Raw genomic sequence first — 18,552 nt, 5'->3', positions numbered from 1 at the left:
CAATACTCTGTCCAGCTCTGGTCGCCCAGTTAACAGGGAGGATATTATTAAGCTGCAGGACATTCAGAAGAGATTTACCAGGATATTGCTGGGTCTGGAAGGCTTGAGTTCTGAAAAATGGCTGGATAGTCTGAGTCTTTTTTCACTGGAGCCTGGAGGTTGAGACATGATGCTATAAAGGTTTATGAAAAATAAAAGAGGTATGTAGATCAATTTAATGGTAGTTGCCTTTTCCTCAGGATGGGGGAGTCTCAAGAGGAGGGGTCACATTTTTAAGGTTAGAGGAGAGAGATGTTCAAAACAAAGATATGGGGCAATTTGCAACACAGAGGGTGGTTTGAGTGTGGAATGAACTTCCTGAGAAAGGGGTTGATGTGGGTACAATTACAACATTTAAAAGATATTTGGATAAACAGGTGAATAGGGAAGGGTTGGAGTGATATGGGCCAGCAACAGGCAGCTGGGAAGAGTTTACTTTTAGGTTATGGTGGGTATCAACTGAAGGGTCAGTTTCCATGCTGTATGGCTCTACGACAAGAATATGGTTTGATTCCATTATTGAAGAAAGGATCAGGGCTGGGTCCACTGATGTGCATCATCTACATAAAAAATTTGGTTGAAAATATCGGAGTGATAGTGCGAAAGTTTGTTGATGATCAAATGAATGGTGTAGTGGGCAGTAAATACGGTTTATCAAAGGGGATCTTGACCAACTGGGCCAGTGGACCCAGGAATGAAAGATGGAGTTTAATTCAGCTGTTGGATTTTGTTAAGACAGACCAGGGAGGACTTATACAGTTAATGGAAGGGCTCTGCCCCGGTTGTCGAACAGAGAGAGAGACCAGGGGGTGCAAGTTACATTGTTCCTTGTAAGTGGCATCACAGGGTGGTGAAAGCGACATTTGGCACATTTGCCGACATTGGCCAGCACTTTGTTACATACGTTAGAGATACTTGTAACATTGTCCTAAATATTTCCCTTGGACAGAGGAGGCCACGGGGTGACGCTAAGAATGGGAATAACCAAGGCTAGGTGAGTCCAAAACTATAGGGTATAAACAGGAGGTGAGCGAGAGCAAGGATTTAAAGAGGGAGCTGAGGGGGAACATTATCCACAGAGGATGGTGCATAGACGGAAGAGACTGCCTCAGGCACATGGGAGAAACAAGAACAATTATAGCATGGAAAGGACATTTCAGCAGGTACATGGAGAGGAGAAGGTTTGATGAGATAAGGGCCAAATGCAGGCAAATGAGACTTGTTCGGCTTAGGTAACATGGGCAGCATTGGGGAGTTGGACGACAGGTTCTGTTTCCGTGCTGTATCACTCTGTATCCAACTAAAGAGGATTAGTGTACCAAAATAAAGCATGTTGTAGACACTGAAACAAGTTAAAGTGATGGGGTTGGTAGTCTGGAATGCAGTACATTTCAAATATGTGGAGGGACTATCGGGAAGGGAGGAGGTTACAGGGACAGGGACTATTCTAGGAGTTAAAAATGACTGAAGACACTGGTGCACAAGCCATGCCACAGATACAGTGTTGCAGAGTAATGAGTCTTAGGACAGTGTTGGAGGAAGAACACAGAACAGAAAGATCCCAGGCAGCATTCACAACGTCTCTTCGGAGGCTTCCTCTCCCCTCTGTCGTACTGATGCTCACGAAGACAGCACAGGACTGGATTGATAACTATGAACTCCCGATGCGGTCACAGTGCAACATAAGTTAAAGTAGACGTGGTGGTTGAGCATGGGGTGTGTCTATACTGTGCTCCCCATCCAGCACTGTATCGATGTCATGTCTTGTTAGCGATGTTTGGAGCAGTCTCATTGCTCTCTGCTCTGTGCACTATGAGCGATCTTACCTCACTGCAGGATTTATTGAAGACTCCAGATCTCCCTTCTGTTTGTTTCTCTGGCTGACCAACCATCTTCAATGAGGTGATGGACGAGACACACAGCAGTTGGAAAGTCTATTGAGTCAGCAACTTCCTGAGTACCTACAGGAGACAGAGAGATAGACAGAATGGGAATTTAGACACATGCAGTGAGAGTTACACAAGGAGAATGGAAATGAGCCCCACAGATATCTGGAAAATCCCAGTCTCCATCTCTGGCCTGTGCTGTTGTGTCTCTCTGGAGTGGAGAATTCTGGTAGCTCAGGATCTGGAGTAGCTGCAAGAGTGAGAGACACTGACAGAGGCAGCAATTAGACCCACACATTGAGGGATACCACATGGAGAGAGACTAAGTGATATCACCAGAGTGCTGGAAGAATTCAGGATCACACAATCATGTTGGAAGAATGGGTTTAGCTCATGTATCATTGCTCAGGGATGAGCAACCAGTGATCAGGTGAAGTGTTCACCTATTAACATTATTTTTAGTGCATTTCTCCAAAACCTCAGCTAATGATCAGTGGAGGCAGTTTTGAATCTCTTCATAAGATATGGTGGAATTTAAAATCAATAATTTAAAAAATAGCAATGAACAATCCATAAACAAATGTGAAACCATTGCTGATGTACAAAAATCACAATCCCTGAGATGAGATTCCCTACAGTGTGGAAACAGGCCTTTCGACCCAACCAGTCCACACCATCCTTCCAAAGAGTAACCCACTCAGACCCACCTCCCTCGACCTAACACACCTAACATTATGGGCCATTTAGCATGGCCAATTCGCGTGACCTGCACATCTTTGGACTGTGGGAGGAAACTTGAGCAGCCAGAGGCAATTCATGCAGACACGGGGACAATGTGCAAACTCCACACAGTCGCCCGCGGCTGGAATCGAACCTGAGATCCGGGTGCTGTGCGGCAGGCGTGCTAATCACTGGGGCACCGTGCCGCCCACTTGTCCTTTCGACAACGACATCTGATCATGCTCACGTGGTCTGCACGACATATGCACAGCAAAGTGGTTGCCTCTCAATTGCCCTCTGAAATGGCCGAGCAAGCTACTCAGCTCATGGGCAGCTAGGGCTGAGCAATAAAGGCTGGTCAGCCAGAGACACCCACATCCCCTACCTGATTTATAAAAAAATCCAATAGGATGGTCCCACTGGAACCATGCTGGGACCAGTGTCCTGTCCAATCATGTCAGTAGGTTTATGGACAGGGCTTTAAACTGACAGAGAAGATGCAGGGACAGGGTCCAGGTGAAAGGAGCTTTCCAAATCCAAAGAGAAAAGGTGAAGCATCAGAACAGGATGTGGATGTGGCTGAAGGCAATCAGAAAGGAATAGGATGGGACAGCGATTAACTAACACTGTATATCAGTGAATCGGTTTGTGACAGGAAATTGTGGGAAAGAGGAAATTATGTTTTTTTTTGAATGGACAAAGTCTTATCAATAAGGCAGATGGATTTGTGATACTGAGATAAAAGAGGTTTAGAAACTTTGTGAATGAGTAACGTCACCTGGAGAGATCCTCTGCGAAATTGTGATAAAGTGCAATTTAAAGAAATGTAAAGTTTTAAAGTGAATCACAGAAAGGACACGCTACAACTAGAAACAAAAACAGCCAATCACATGGGTTTGAGAGGAGAACTGACCAAGGTAAACAGGCTAGACAGACTGAAATATGTGCCTGTCAATGAACAGTGGAAAACACTCAACAAAAGGACATTCCATTGAAACAGACAAACCCTCAGCAAGAATCCCCAACGGTCCCTCACTCAAGCAAAAAGGATCATATTAGATTATCAGGCTCAGAGGATCACCAAGAAGTATTTAAAATCCTGAACTGAGAGAATGTTTTAGGAGTAAGTTTTAAAGGGATTGGAAAGGGTCTGCTCGCAGGAGGAGGTCAGATGTAATAGGGAATAATTGTCAAGGTTTTATGTCCCAAAAGGAACATGGAGAGCTGAAGGCGCTGGAGGTGGTGAGGATCTGGTGTCACGTGCAGGCCAGACCAGGTTAGAATGTCAGATGTTCTTCTCTAAAGGACAGATGTGAACCAGATGAGTACTTCCTACTGGTCAACAATGCTTTTATGGTGGCCTCACCAATGTACTGTACAGCCACAACATGACATCCCAACTTCTACTCTCAATGCTCTACACAAAGAAGGTAACCACCCCAAAAGCCTGCTTCACCAGCCTGTCTACATGTGACACCACTTACAAAGAACTGTCTACCTGCATCCCTGGGTCTCTGACTGACAACACTACCCAGGGCCCGAATATTAACTGTGCAAACCCACCCTGGTTTGTTTCACCAAAATGGAACACCTCACATTTATCGAATTAAACTCCATCTGCTGTTCTTCAGCCCACTATCCCAGTGTACTATTTGTCCTGTTGTATCATAGATAACTTTTTTCACTGTCCACTTTTCCAACAATTTCAGTATCACTCAAAAAATTAACCACAAATCCAATATTCCCATCCAAACCATTTATCCAAATGACAAACAACAGGGGACCCACTTCACCGCTGGTCACATGTCTCTAGTCAGAAAGGCAACATGTGTCCCATCACCCTGTGTCTCCTACCATCAAGCCCAATTTTGGATCCAGTTGACTAGCTCCTCCTGAATGCCATATCCTTTTACATTGATCTGAGCTTATTATCCAGTTGACCAGACAGAACGTACAACACAGAACAGTACAGTACAAGACCCTTCGGCCATGATGCCATGCCCATCTTTTACCCGACCGTAAGATCAAACTAACTTACATACCCTTCATTTTGCCCATCCAAGAGTCTGGTAAAATGTCCCATTACATCCACCCACCACTCTCTGTGTAAAGAACCTCCATCTGAAATCTCCCCTTACCCATCCACCTATCACCTTACAATTATGCCCCCTTGTACCATGTATGCCATGGGATAAAGAGGTGTCTCACTGTTCACTCTATCTTTGCCTCCCATCATCTTGTTCACCTCTACCAAATCACACCACACTCTTCTTCACTCCAATGAGAAAAGCCTTAGCTCCCTCAACCTTTCTTCATAAGACATGCCCTCCAGTCCAGATAGCATCCTGGTAAATCTCCTCTTTCCCCTCTCTAAAGCTTCCACATCCTTCCTGTAATGAAGGGAACAAAACTGAGCACAATATTCTAACTGGGATCTAAACAGGACTGTATAGAGTTGCAGCATAAACTCATGGCTTTAAAACTCAGTCCCCCAGCTCATGGAAGCCAATACAACATATTCTTTCTTAACAACACTATCAGGTTGGTGGCAGATTTGATGGATCTCTGGTCATGAAATCCAAGATCCATCTGTTCCTCCACACTATTCAGTATTCTGCCTTTACCCCTGTATTCTGCGTTCAAGTCTCACATTCCAAAATGCAGCACTTCACACTTTTCCAGATTTGACTTCATCTGCCAATTCTCAGACCAGCTCTACATCCTGTCAATGTCCCATTGCAACCTCCAGCCGACATCCACACTATTCACCACTCCACCAACCTTCGTGTCATGATCAAACTTACTTCCCCACTCTTCCACTCACACATCCAAGTCGTTCAAAAAATCACAAAGAGCAGAGAGTTTTTGACCTCTCCCTGCAGAAAACCACTGGTCTCTGAGCTCCAGGCTGAATGATTTTCATCTGTCATCATCCTCTGTCTTCTATGGGCCAGGAATTCTGTATCCACACAGGCAGGTGTCCATGTATCCCACGCTCTGTACTTTCTCAATGAGCCATAAATGTGTTTTGTCACATTCTCAAAGGATTCAATAAGATTTGTGAGGCATGACCTGTCCCTTACAAAGCCATGATGACTTTCTCTAATCAAACTATGGTTTTCCAAGGAATCATAAATCCTGTATCTCAGAGTCTTCTCCAATAATCTGCACACCACAGACAGAAGACTGACAGGTCTGTGATTCCCAGGATTACCTCTATTCCCTTTCTTGAACAACGCATGGCTGATTCACCAAACCTGCATATATTTGGGCTGCGGGTGGAAACCGGAGCACCTGTCGGAAACCCACGCAGACATGGAGAGAATGTACAAACTCCACACAGACAGTCGCCTGGCGCTGGAATTGAAATCGCATCCCGAGTGCTGTGAGGCAGCAGTGCTAACCACTGAGCCACCGTGCTGCCCCATGTAACTCTCGAGAGCCCTGCTTCTGATCCTTGGTTCCTCAAACTTAAGTTAGCTTCCTTCTTCCTCTTGACTAGATGTTCTACATCCCTTGGAACCTTGTCAAATGCTTTGCTGAAGTTCACGTAGACAACGCTGAGTGCTCTGCATTCATCTGTCTCTTGGTCAACTCCTCGAATAGTCAATCCAGTGTGTGAAACAGTTTCCCACTCACAAAGCCATGCTGACTATCTCTAATCAGCCCTTGCCTTTCCAAATATATGTAGCTCCTTTCTCTCAGAATCTCCTCTAACAACATACCCAGCACTGGGCTCACTGGGCTGTGATTTCCTGGCTGCTCCCTGAAGCCCTTAAGTGATGGAACAGCATTAGCCTCCAGTCTTCCGGTAACTCATTGTGTCTGTTGATAATATAAATATCTCTGTTAGGGACACTGCAATCTCGTCGCCAGATTCCCACAATATTCTAGGATCTACCTAATGAGCTACTGAGGATTGATCTATCTTTATTTGTTTTAAGATTCTAGCACTTTTTGTTCTCTGTTGAGGATTCTTTCCAAGACATCGCTATTTATTTCCCCAACTTCTCGAGCTTCCATGTCTTTCTCCACAGTAAATTCTGACAACATTATTTTGTCTGATATCTCACCCACCTCCTGACAGTTAAGGTGCCCTATTCTCTACCAAGTTACTCTTTAGCCCTTATTGAAACTTGTGTAAAGGTTTCTGAAAATTCAAATAAACCGTATCCTCGGTACAAGCACTCCGACAGCCGTATCTACTCTGCCATTTATATTCTCATCAATAAAAATAAAATCCAACAGGCTCAAAAACACATTCTCTTTTTCTTAAAAGCGTTTCTAAGGGTCCAGTTATTGTTCATTGACATATCCTTTCAAATATATTTCAGCTCCCGACCTACCATCAGGCTAACTCTGTTTGGTTTCAGACTGGCAGCAGAAAGGGTTATGGGAGTCTGTGTTTATCAATCTGAAAAAGGTGGCTCACAGGGTCAGCAGGTAATAGAGGTGTTGGAATTAGGGAGGGTCGTGGGGACTGAAGGACATTATGGAGATAGGGAGTGATGTGGGGACTGTACGAGATTATGGACATAGAGAGTGCAGTGGTGACTGAAGAATATTATGGAGAGAGGGCGTGTTGTGGGGCGTGAAAGGGGCCAAAGAGATCTGCAGGGCTGTTGGGCCTGAAGGAGGTTGCACAGATCAGGAGGATCATGGGGATTGAAGGAGGTTACTCTGAACGGGAGGGTCATTGGGTCAGGATGAGATTATGGAGATAGGGAGGGTCGTGGATCATTTGGGAGGTTATGGAGTTAGGAGGTTTGTGGGGAATGATTCAGGTTACATGGATAGGAAAAGTCGTGGGGACTGAAGAGTTTATGGAGATAGGGAGGGCTGTGGGGACTGAAGGAGGTTATATCGATAATAAGTTTATAGAGAACCACGGGAAAGAAGAGCAGGTATTGGCCGTTTCACCACAGAGTCAGTCCCACAATTCAATATGATTACGACTGATCATCTAAATCAGTACAGTATTCCTGCTTTCACACCTTACTCTGATATTATAGTGACTACTGGCATTTAGTGATACAGCGGGCTGTAGTAACTGGGACAGGGGGTGGGAGGGTGTCTTTCAGAGATAGGGAGGGTTGTGGAAGCTGGGGCAGGTGACAGATCCAGGGTGGGTTTTAGGATGGCGAGGACTTTACAGGGATTTGGAGGAATGCAGGGATGGGATGTGATAACAATCACAGGGAGGATTTTGGGAGCTCGATCTGAGACGGGTCCAGCTGAGAACAGAAGGGAGTCAAACAGTCAGGGACAGGCAGGGACAAGGTAGGACTAATAAATTAAACTGCATTTATTTCAATGCAAGGGGCCTAACAGGGAAGGCAGATTAACTCAGGGCATGGTTAGGAACATGGGACTGGGATCTCATAGCAATTACACAAACATGGCTCAGGGATGGGCCGGACTGGCAGCTTAATGTTCCAGGATACACATGCTACAGGAAGGATAGAAAGGGAGGCAAGAGAGGAGAAGGAGTGACATTTTTGATAAGGGATAGCATTACAGCTGTGCTGAGGGAGGATATTCCCAGAAATACATCCAGGGAAGTTATTTGGGTGGAAGTGAGAAATAAGAAAGGGATGATCACTTGTTAGGATTGTATTACAGACCCCCTAATAGTCAAAGGGAAATTGCCAAACAAAATTGTAAGAAGATCTCAGCTATCTGTAAGAATAATAGGGTACGTATGGTAGGGGATTTTAACTTTCTAAACATTGACTGACACTGCCATAGTGTTAAAGGCTAAGATGGAGAGGAATTTCTTAAGTGTGTACAAGACAATTTTCTGATTCAGTATGTGGATGTACCCACTCGAGAAGGTACTGCAAAACTTGACCTACTGTTAGGAAATAAGGCAGGGCAGGTGAGTGAGGTGTCAGTGGGGGAGCTCTTTGAGGCCAGCGACCATAATTCTATTTGTTTTAAAATAGTGATGGAAAAGGATAGACCAGATCTAAAAATTGATGTTCTAAATTGGAGAAAGGCCAATTTTGACGGTATTAGGCAAGAACTTTTGAAAGCTGATTGGAGGCAGATGTTCACAGCTAAAGGTAAGGCTGGAAAATGGGAAGCCTTCAGAAATGAGATAACCAGAGTCCAGAGAAAGTATATTCCTGTCAGGGTGAAAGGGAAGGCTGGTAAATATTGGGAATTCTGGATGACTAAAGAAGTTGAGTGTTTGGTTCAGAAAAAGAAGGAAGCATATGTCAGGTATAGACAGGATAGATCGAGTGAATCCTTAGAAGAGTATCAAGGAAGTAGGAGTATACTTTAGAGGGAAAGCAGGAGGGCAAAACGGGGACATGAGATAGGTCTGACAAATAGAATTAAGGAGAATGCAGAGGGTTTTGGCAAATATATTAAGGAAAAAAGGGTAACTTTGAAGAGAATAGGGCCCCACAAAGCTCAGCAAGGCGGCCTTTGTGTGGAGCCGCAGAAAATGGGTGAGATACTAAATGAATATTTTGCATCAGTATTGACTGTGGAAAAGCATATGGAAGATATAGACTGGAGGGAAATAGATGGTTACATCTTGCAAAACGTCCAGATTACAGAGGAGGTAAATTGACACCAGAATTGAAGGTGTAGTGGACAGCGAAGAGGGTTACAAAAGGATCTGGACAAGATGGGACAATGTGCTAAGTGGCAGATGGAGTTTAATTCAGATAAATGCAATGTGCTGCATTTTGGGAAAGCAAGTCTTAGCAGGACGTATACATGTAAGGTCCGAGGGAGTGTTGCTGACCAAAGAGACCTTGGAGTGCAAGTTCATAGCTCCTTGAAAGTAGAGTCCCAGGTAGATAGGATAGTGAAGGTGGCATTTGTTATGCTTTCCTTTATTGGTCAGAGTATTGAGTACAGGAGATGGGAGGTCATGTTGCTGCTGTACAGGACATTGGTTTGGCCGCTGTTGGAATATTTTGTGCAATTCCGGTCTCCTTCCTATCGGAAGAATTGTTGTGAAACTTGAAAGGGTTCAGAAAAGATTTACAAGGATGATGCCAGGATTTGGAGGATTTGAGCTACAGGGAGAGGCTGAACAGGCTGGGGCGGTTTTCCCTCGAGCTTCGGAGGCTGAGGGGTGACCTTACAGAGGTTTACAAAATTATGAGGGGCATGGATAGGATAAATACACAAAGTGTTTTCCCTGGGGTCAGGGAGTCCAGAACTCGAGGGCATAGGTTTAGGGTGAGAAGGGAAAGATATAAAAGAGACCTAAGGGGCAACTTTATCACGCAGAGTGTGGCACGTGTATGGAACGAGCTGCCAGAGGATGTGGTGGAGGATGGTATAATTGCAACATTTAAGAGGCATTTGGATTGGTATATGAATGGGAAGGATTTGGTGGAATATGGGTTGGGTGCTGTCAGGTGGGACTAGATTGGGTTGGGATATCTGGTTGGCATGGACGGGTTGGACCGAAGGGTCTGTTTCCGTGCTGTACATCTCTACGTCTCTATCACTCATAGAGGTTATAGAAATAAACTGTGTGGTTGCGTCTGGAGGAGATTAAAGGTATAAAGGTTTGTAGTTACCGAAAGAAATTCCATCAATTGGGACCAACAAAGTTCACAGAGACTGAGTGCGTTTTAGAGACAGGAAGAGTGCATAGTCATCATTAGAAATGGAGAAACTAATTTATGAGAGAAGCAGGGTCACTCTGCTTTGTGCCCAGAGACAAGGAGGAGTCTAACAGCTGGAGGAGGTTACTAAGGTACAGAGCTTTTTTGTTGTCGTGACGGGAAGGTGACAGAGATCATGAAGGTGGGAGGAGTTCAAAAAAGTCACAAAGACAGGGAGGTTTTTCAGATCTGGGAAGGACTACACTGACAGGGATGGCTTAAGGAACTGAAGAGTTGTTTTTCTTCAGTTAAGGAAAGACGTGATAGAACCCGGGATTAAAGGCAAAGGCAGAAACTTGGAGATTTTTACTGATATGAGGAGTTTACAGGGATAAGCAGGATTGTCGGGGCTGGTAGAGATAGGGGAAGTGGTATCAATGAAACAATGGAGAAACTGACAGACATAGGGAGGGTTCTGTGGAACAGATGAACTTACAGACAAGATGGTGATAATGAAGCCTGAGACTTTTCTCATGTTCCTTGCCCAGCATTGTTCCTACATCATGCCCTCAGGGTCTGAATTAAAGTCCACTAACTCCTCCCTGTGCTGTTTACTGTGAGTGATCTTACCGGCTGCAGGATTTACTGAAGGCTCCAGATCTCACTCTCCATCTCTCTGGCTGACCAACTTTATTCAATGTGGTGATGGACGAGACAGGAATTGGGAATTCTGCTGAGTCAGGTACATCAGGAATACCTACAGGAGACAGACAAGTAGACAGAATGGGAAATTAGACTAATGCAATGAAGGTTACACATGGAGAATGGCACTGAGTCCCACAGAGATCTGGAAATTCCCAGTCTCCATCCATGGCCTGTGCAGTTGCTTCCCTCTGGAGTGGAGAATGCTGTTGGCTCAGGATTTGGAGTAGCTGCAAGAGTGAGAGACACTGACAGAGGTAGCAATTAGACCCACACAATAAGGGATATCACATGGAGAGAGACAGTGATATCAGCAGAGTGCAGGAATGTATCAGGATCACACAATGGTATCATCAGAAGTGGTTCTGACCAGTGAGTACTGCTACCAGTACTCAGGGAGGACTGAGCTATTTTATTGAGATAGGCTCCTCTGGTACCAGGATTATGCTGTGTGCCATAAACGGACACAAATGAGGAGAGGGACAGATCTGAGGTGAATGGAAATTCCCACGTCCAAAGAGAAAGGTTGAAATATTGGAACACGATGGAGATGTGAATGAAGACCAAAAGAAAGAAACAGTAAGGGACTGAGTTTAATTAAAATATGACATTGTCAAACAGATTTGTGACTGGAAATTATTGGTTAAAATAAAGTAAATGCCATTTCCGCCCCTCACAATTCCTCATACACCACAAGTGACATCACTTCCGCCCCTCACATTATCACTGATGTCACACACTCAGTGAATTCCACGCCCCTCCACTGCCGAGTTTGCCACCACTTCCGCCCCCACCAACGCCACTCATCTGCATTCTGCTGACACCCCCCCCCCAGGTCCCACCGTCACCATCCCTGCCCCCAGAACCCTGAGGGGAACACCACCCCTGCTCATGACTCCATCCCCACTCCCCCTAATACCACACCTACTCCAGTTACAGGCTCCGTCACCTCCCTCAGCTCCACACCTTCGCATGGTCCTCGCTCCCAGTCCTGCCAAGTTTTCACCATCCCCCGACCTCTCCCTCACTGAGGACGAATGATCAATCCTCAGCAAAGGCCTCACCTTTATCCCCCTCCATCCACACATCCATGAATTTAATACACGTTGTGACATCGAACACTTCTTCCACCACCTCCGCCTCACAGCTTACTTTTACAATGAAGACTCCCGCCTATTTTCTGAGGACCCCTTTGCTGGCCTCCAATACACCCCATCCACCTGGACACCCCGCGCTGGCCTATTACCTGCCTTGGATTTCTTCATTTCCAACTTCCACAGAGACATTAACTGCCTCAACCTATCTACCCCCTCCCCCACTCCAACCTCTCACCCTCACAACGTGCAGCCCTCCACTTCCTCTGCTCCAATACCGACCTCACCATCAAACCAGCAGATAAAGGGGGTGCAATGGTAGCCTGGTGTACTGACGTCTACACCGCTAAAGCCATGATGCCAACTCAAAGACACCTCCTCCTACCACCCCCTCTACCATGACCCACCTCCCATCACCAAACCATCATCTCCCAGAGTATACAGAACCTCATCACCTCAGTAGGAAATCTCCCACCCACAGCTTCCAACCTCATTGTCCAGAATCCCCCACAGCCCGGTTCTACCTCTTTCCCAAGATCCACAAGACTGACCACCCTGGCCGATCCATTGGTTCAGCATGCTCCTACCCCACCGGACTCATGTCTGCCTACCTCAACATTGTCCTATCCCCCAGTTCAGGAACTACCCACATCCGTTCGAGACACCACTCACACCCTCCACTCCTCCAAGATTTCCGTTTCCCTGGCCCCCAAAGTCTCATCTTCACAATGGATATCCAATCTCTCCACACCTCCATCCACCATGACCAGGACCTTCAAGCCCTCCGTTTCTTCCTCTCCCGACGTTCACAACAGTACTCTTCCACCGATACTCTCATTTGTTTGGCTGAACTTGTCCTCACCCTTAACAATATTTCCTTCAAATCCTCCCACTTCCTCCAGACCAAAGGGGTATCCAAGGGCACCCGTATGGACCCCAGCTATGCCTGTCTCTTTGTTGGCGACGTAGAACAGTCCATCCTCCGTAGTTACAATGGCACCATTCCCCATGACTTCCTCCGCAACATTGATGACTGCATTGGCACCACCTCGTGCTCTCTCGAGGAGTTTGAGCAATTCATCAACTTCACCAACACATTCCACCCTGACCTTAAATTTACCTGGACCATCTCTGATACCTCCCTCCCCTTCCTGGACCTCTCCATCCCTATTAATGACAACCAACTTGACACCGACATTTTTTTACAAATCTACCGACTCCCACAGTTACCTGGATTCCATATTTTCCCACCCCACCGCCTGCAAAATTCCCAACCCCTATTCCCAATTCCTCCACCTCCGCTGTACCTGCTCCCAGGAGGGCCAGTTCCACCACAGAACACACCAGATAGCCTCCTTCTTTAGAGATTGGAATTTCCCTTTCCACGTGGTAAAAGATGCCCTCCAACGCATCTCATCCACATCCCACACCTCCGCCTTCAAACCCCACCCCTCCAACTGTAACAAGGACAGAACGCCCCTGGTGCTCACCTTCCACCCTACCAATCTTCGCATAAACCAAATCATCTGCCGTCATTTCCGCTACCTCTAAACGGACCCCATCACCAGGGATATATTTCCCTCCCCATCCCTCTCCACTTTCCGCAAAGAGCATTCCCTCCATGACGACCTGGTCAGTTCCACGCCCCCCAAAAACCCACCCTCCCTTCCTGGAACCTTCTCCTGCCACTTCAGGGATTGCAAAACATGCGCCCACACCTCTCCCCTCACCACCATCCAAGGCCCCAAAGGAGCCTTCCACATCCAACGTTTTACCTGCACATCCACCAATATCATTTATTGTATCCGTTGCTCCCGATGCGGTCTCCTCTACATTGGGGAGACTGGAACCTCCTAGCAGAACACTTTACGGAAAAGCGCTGGTACACCCGCACCAATCAACCCCACCACCCTGTGACTCAACATTTCAACTCCCCCTCCCACTCTGCCGAGGACATGCAGGTCCTGGGCTTCCTCCTCCGCCACTTCCTCACCACCCGACGCCTGGAGGATGAACGCCTCACCTTTCGCCTCAGAACACTTCAACCCCAGGGCATCAATGTGGACTTCACCAGTTTCCTCATTTTCCCCTTTCCCCATCTCACTCCACTTCCAGCCTTCCAGCTCAGCACCGCCGTTATGACCGGTCCTAATGGCCTATCTCCCTTCCCACCTATCCATTCCACCGTCCTCTCTGACCTGTCACCCCCATCCCCACCCCTATTCACCTATTGTACTCTTTGCTACCTTCCCCATCTTCCACTCTGACCTATCACCTTCTGCCCCACCCCATTCACCTATTGTACTCTATGCTAATTTCTCCCCATCCTCTCTCATTAATCTTCCCACTCTGCAGGCTCCCAGCCTCTGTTCCTGATGAAGGGCTTTTGCCCGAAAAATCGATTTTCCTGCACCTCGGATGCTGCCTGACCTGCAGTGCTTTTCCAGCACCACTCTAATCTAGACTCTGGTTTCCAGCATCTGCAGTCCTTGTTTTTACCGTATTGGAGGAGGAGACTACCGAGATAAGGCACGTTGTTGACACTGAACAAGTTACAGGAAGAGGGATGGTAGTCTGGAATGCAGGACATTTCAAATATGTGGAGGGACTATCGGGTAGGGAGGAGGTTACAGCAATAGGATCTGTTATAGGAATTAAAAATTATTGAAGGCACTGGACCACAACACATACCAAAGATACACTGTTGCAGAGTAGTGAGTTTTAATATAATACAACTTACATTGGGGTGGTGATTGAGCCTGCGGTATTTGTGTGTGCACTGTGCTCCAGCACTGTATCTATGTCATGTTGTGTTAACAGATGTTTGGAGCCCTCTCATTGTTCTTTGCTCTGTGCACTGTGGGTGGTCTTACTTCACTACAGGAATTATTGAAGGCTCCAGATCTCTTTTCCCTTTGTCTCTCTCTGGCAGACCAACTGCTTTCAATGAGGTGATGGACGATCCACCCAGCAGCTGGGAAGGCTATTGAGTCAGGACTTTCCTGAATACCTACAGGAGACAGAGAAATAGACAGAATGGGAAATTAGACTGATGCAGTGAGGGTTACACATGGAGAATGGCACTGAGTTCCACAGAGATCTGGAAAATGGAGCGATATTAAGTAATAGTCCCAGATAGTTGGAAGATGTCAGGATCACACAGTCATGTTGGAAGAATGGGTTTAGCTTCATGATGCCCTGGTGTCAGTGCTCAGGGATGAGCACCCAGTGAGCAGGTGAAGTGATGGCCTAGTGGTATTATTGCGAGAGAATGTATCCAAAACCTCAGCTAATGTTCAGGGGAGGCAGAATTGAATCCCACCATCTGAGAATGAGACATTTGAAATCAATAATTTTAAAAATAATAATTAACAATCCACAAATAAGTATGAAACCATTACTGATATACAACAAATCAATACACTTGTCCTTTAGAGAAGGACAACTGCCAATCCTCACGTGGTCTGCACGACATCCCCACAGCAAAGTGGTTGCCTCTCAATTACCCTCTGAAATGGCCGAGCAAGTAACTCAGTTCAAGGGCAGCTAGGACTGGGCAAGAAAGGCTGGTCAGCCAGAGACTCACACATCCCATTCCTGATTTTTAAAAAAAATCTATTAGGATGAACCCCCTGGAACTGTGCTGGGACCAGTGTCCTGGCTAATCATGTAGGTAGGTTTATGGACAGGGCTTTAAACTGACAGAGAGGATGCAGGTGAAAGGAGCTTTCAAATCCAAAGGAAAAGGTAAAGCAACGGAACAGAATGGGAATGTGGCTGATGACAAGCAGAAAGGAACAGGATGGGACAGAGTTTAACTATAATTGTACATCAGCAAATAGATTTGTAAAAGAAAATTGTGGAAGAGAGTATATTATGTTTTTTTTTGAACGGACAACGTTGCTGCAATAAGGTCGATGGATTTGTGACACAGAGATAAAAGAGATTTAGACACCAGGTAGACATGGATACAGGGTGAACAAAATATTCAGTGGTTCGTAATCTTGTGCAAACTCAGGCAAAATGGGCAACGCTAATAATAATGGATAACAAAGGCATTACAGAGAAAGCATTTGGCCTGAGATCATGAAGTAGAGTCAGTATGAATGTACATTCTGGCTACTACTTGCCAAGGACACAAGCAGCAGAACACTTTTAGTCACCCAACAGCATTCCATTACTCAGCACTGCATTAAACAGGAACTCATTGGAATTTTTTAACAAAGGCATTGTGATAATTTTGAAAAACGTCAATATTTGTATAATCTGGGACAATCACATGGTCAACATAGATACTGGAAGGGGAGTTCGGTTAATGTTTTTTCAGTATTTCTTTGAAAAACACATTGTGCAACTGTTAAGGGATATAACTTTCGCAGAGCGACCGTGTAATGAAATTTAGTGAATGAGTAATGTCACCTGGAGAGATCCTCTGGGAAATTGTGATAAAGTGCAGTTTAAATAAATATCAAGTTTTAAAGTGAATCACAGAAAGGACAAGCTACAGCTAGAAACAAAAATAGCCAATTACATGGGTTTGAGAGGAGAACTGACCAAGGTAAACAGGCTAAACAGACTGAAATATGTGTCTGCAAATGGACAGTGGAAAACATTCGAAGGAACAGTATAAAACACTCAACAAAAGGACATTCAATTGAAACAGTAAAAACGTCAGCAAGAAATTTCCACTGAACCCTCACTCAGGACAAAAAGAATCATACTAGATTATGAGGCTGAGAAGATCCCCAAAAAGTACTTAAAATCCTGAAGTGAGTGTGTATTTTAGGAGTAAATGTTAATGCATTGCAATGGGTCTGCTCGCAGGAGGGGGGCTGTGGGAAGGGGAGCCACGGTCAGGTTTCATTGACACGATAGGAACAGGGAGAAGTGAAGGTGCTGGAGGTGGTGAGAGTGTTACAGAGAGTGGTCAGTGTATTACAAAACCAGGACGGATTGCTGCAGCTGGAGGGGTTTGCAGAGGTACGAAGGGACATAGGTATTTTTATACATTCATTCATGGGATGTGGGTGTCACTGCCTGAAACATTCATTCATGGGATGTGGGTGTCACTGCCTGAAACAACGTTCAGATGTCCTTCCCTAAAGGAGGTTAGTGAACTAGATAACTTCTTCCTACTGATCAACAATGTTTTAATGGTGGCCCCACCAATGTCTTTTACAGCCACAACATGACATCCCAACTCTTACTCTTAATGCTCTCCCCAATGAAGGTAACCATCCCAAATGCCTGCTTCACCAGCCTGTCTAACTGTGACACCATATTCAAAAGAACTGTGTACCTGGGTCACTGGATCTCTGACTGAAAACACTACCCAGGGCCCGAACATTAACTGTACAAGTCCCACCCTGGCTTATTTCACCAAAGTGGAATACCTCACCTTTATCTAATTCAACTCCATCTGCTATTCTTCAGCCCACGATCCCAGTGTACTATTCGTCCTGTTCTATCATAGATAACCTTCTTCACTGACCATTTTACCACCAACTTCAGTGTCACCCAAAACAATTACTTAACAGGAAACCAATATTCCCATCCAAACCATTTATCCAAATAACAAACAACAATGGACCCACTCCACCGCTGGTCACATGCCTCCAGTCAGAAAAACAACATGTCTCCCACCACCCTCTGTCTACAACCATCAAGCAAATTTTGTATCCAGTTCACTAGCTCCTCCTGAATGCCATATCCTTTTACACGGATCTGAACTTATTACCCAGTTTATCAGACAGAACACACAACACAGAACAGTTCAGCCCAAGACCCTTCGGCCATGATTTCATGCCAACCTTTTATCCAACTGTAAGATCAAAGTAAACTACATACCCTTCATTTTACTATTGTTTGTCCAAGAGTCTATTAAATGTCCCGGATTTATCTAATTTTACTACCACCATTGGCAGTCCATCGAACCACCTACCATTCTCTCTCCTCTTATCCATCCTCTATTTACCTGAAAATTATGTCGCCTTGTAACAGCCATTTATTCCACAGGAGGAAACGTCTCTGACTATTCACTCACTCTGTGCCTCTTATCATCTTGTTCACCTCCACAAAGTCGCCCCGCCCCATTCTCCAATGAAAAAAGCCTTAGCTCCCTCAACCTTTCTCCGTAAGAACTGCCCTCCATTACAGGCAGCATCTTGGTAAATCTCCTGAGTACACTCTATAAAACGTGCACATCCTTCCTGTAAACAGGGGACCAGAACTGAACACAATATTCCAAGTGTGGTCTCACCAGGACGCTATAAAGATGCAGTAAAATCTCACGGCTCTTACAGTCAATCCCCTTCTAAGGGGAGCCAACACAACCTGTGCCTTTTCAACAACCCTACCAACGTCCGTGGCGATTTTGAGGGATCTATGGACACGGACCCCATGATCTCTGTTCCTCCACACTGCCAAGTATTCTGCCTTTCACCCTGTATTCTGTATTCAAATTCAACCTTCCAGAATGAATCATTTCACACTTCTCCAGATTGAACTCCATCTGTCACTTCCAGCCCAGCTCTG

The sequence above is a fragment of the Chiloscyllium punctatum genome, chromosome 33 (genome assembly GCF_047496795.1).
Source record: "Chiloscyllium punctatum isolate Juve2018m chromosome 33, sChiPun1.3, whole genome shotgun sequence".
NCBI classification, from domain to species: domain Eukaryota; kingdom Metazoa; phylum Chordata; class Chondrichthyes; order Orectolobiformes; family Hemiscylliidae; genus Chiloscyllium; species Chiloscyllium punctatum.
Note: the sequence above shows the minus strand (reverse complement) of the source record.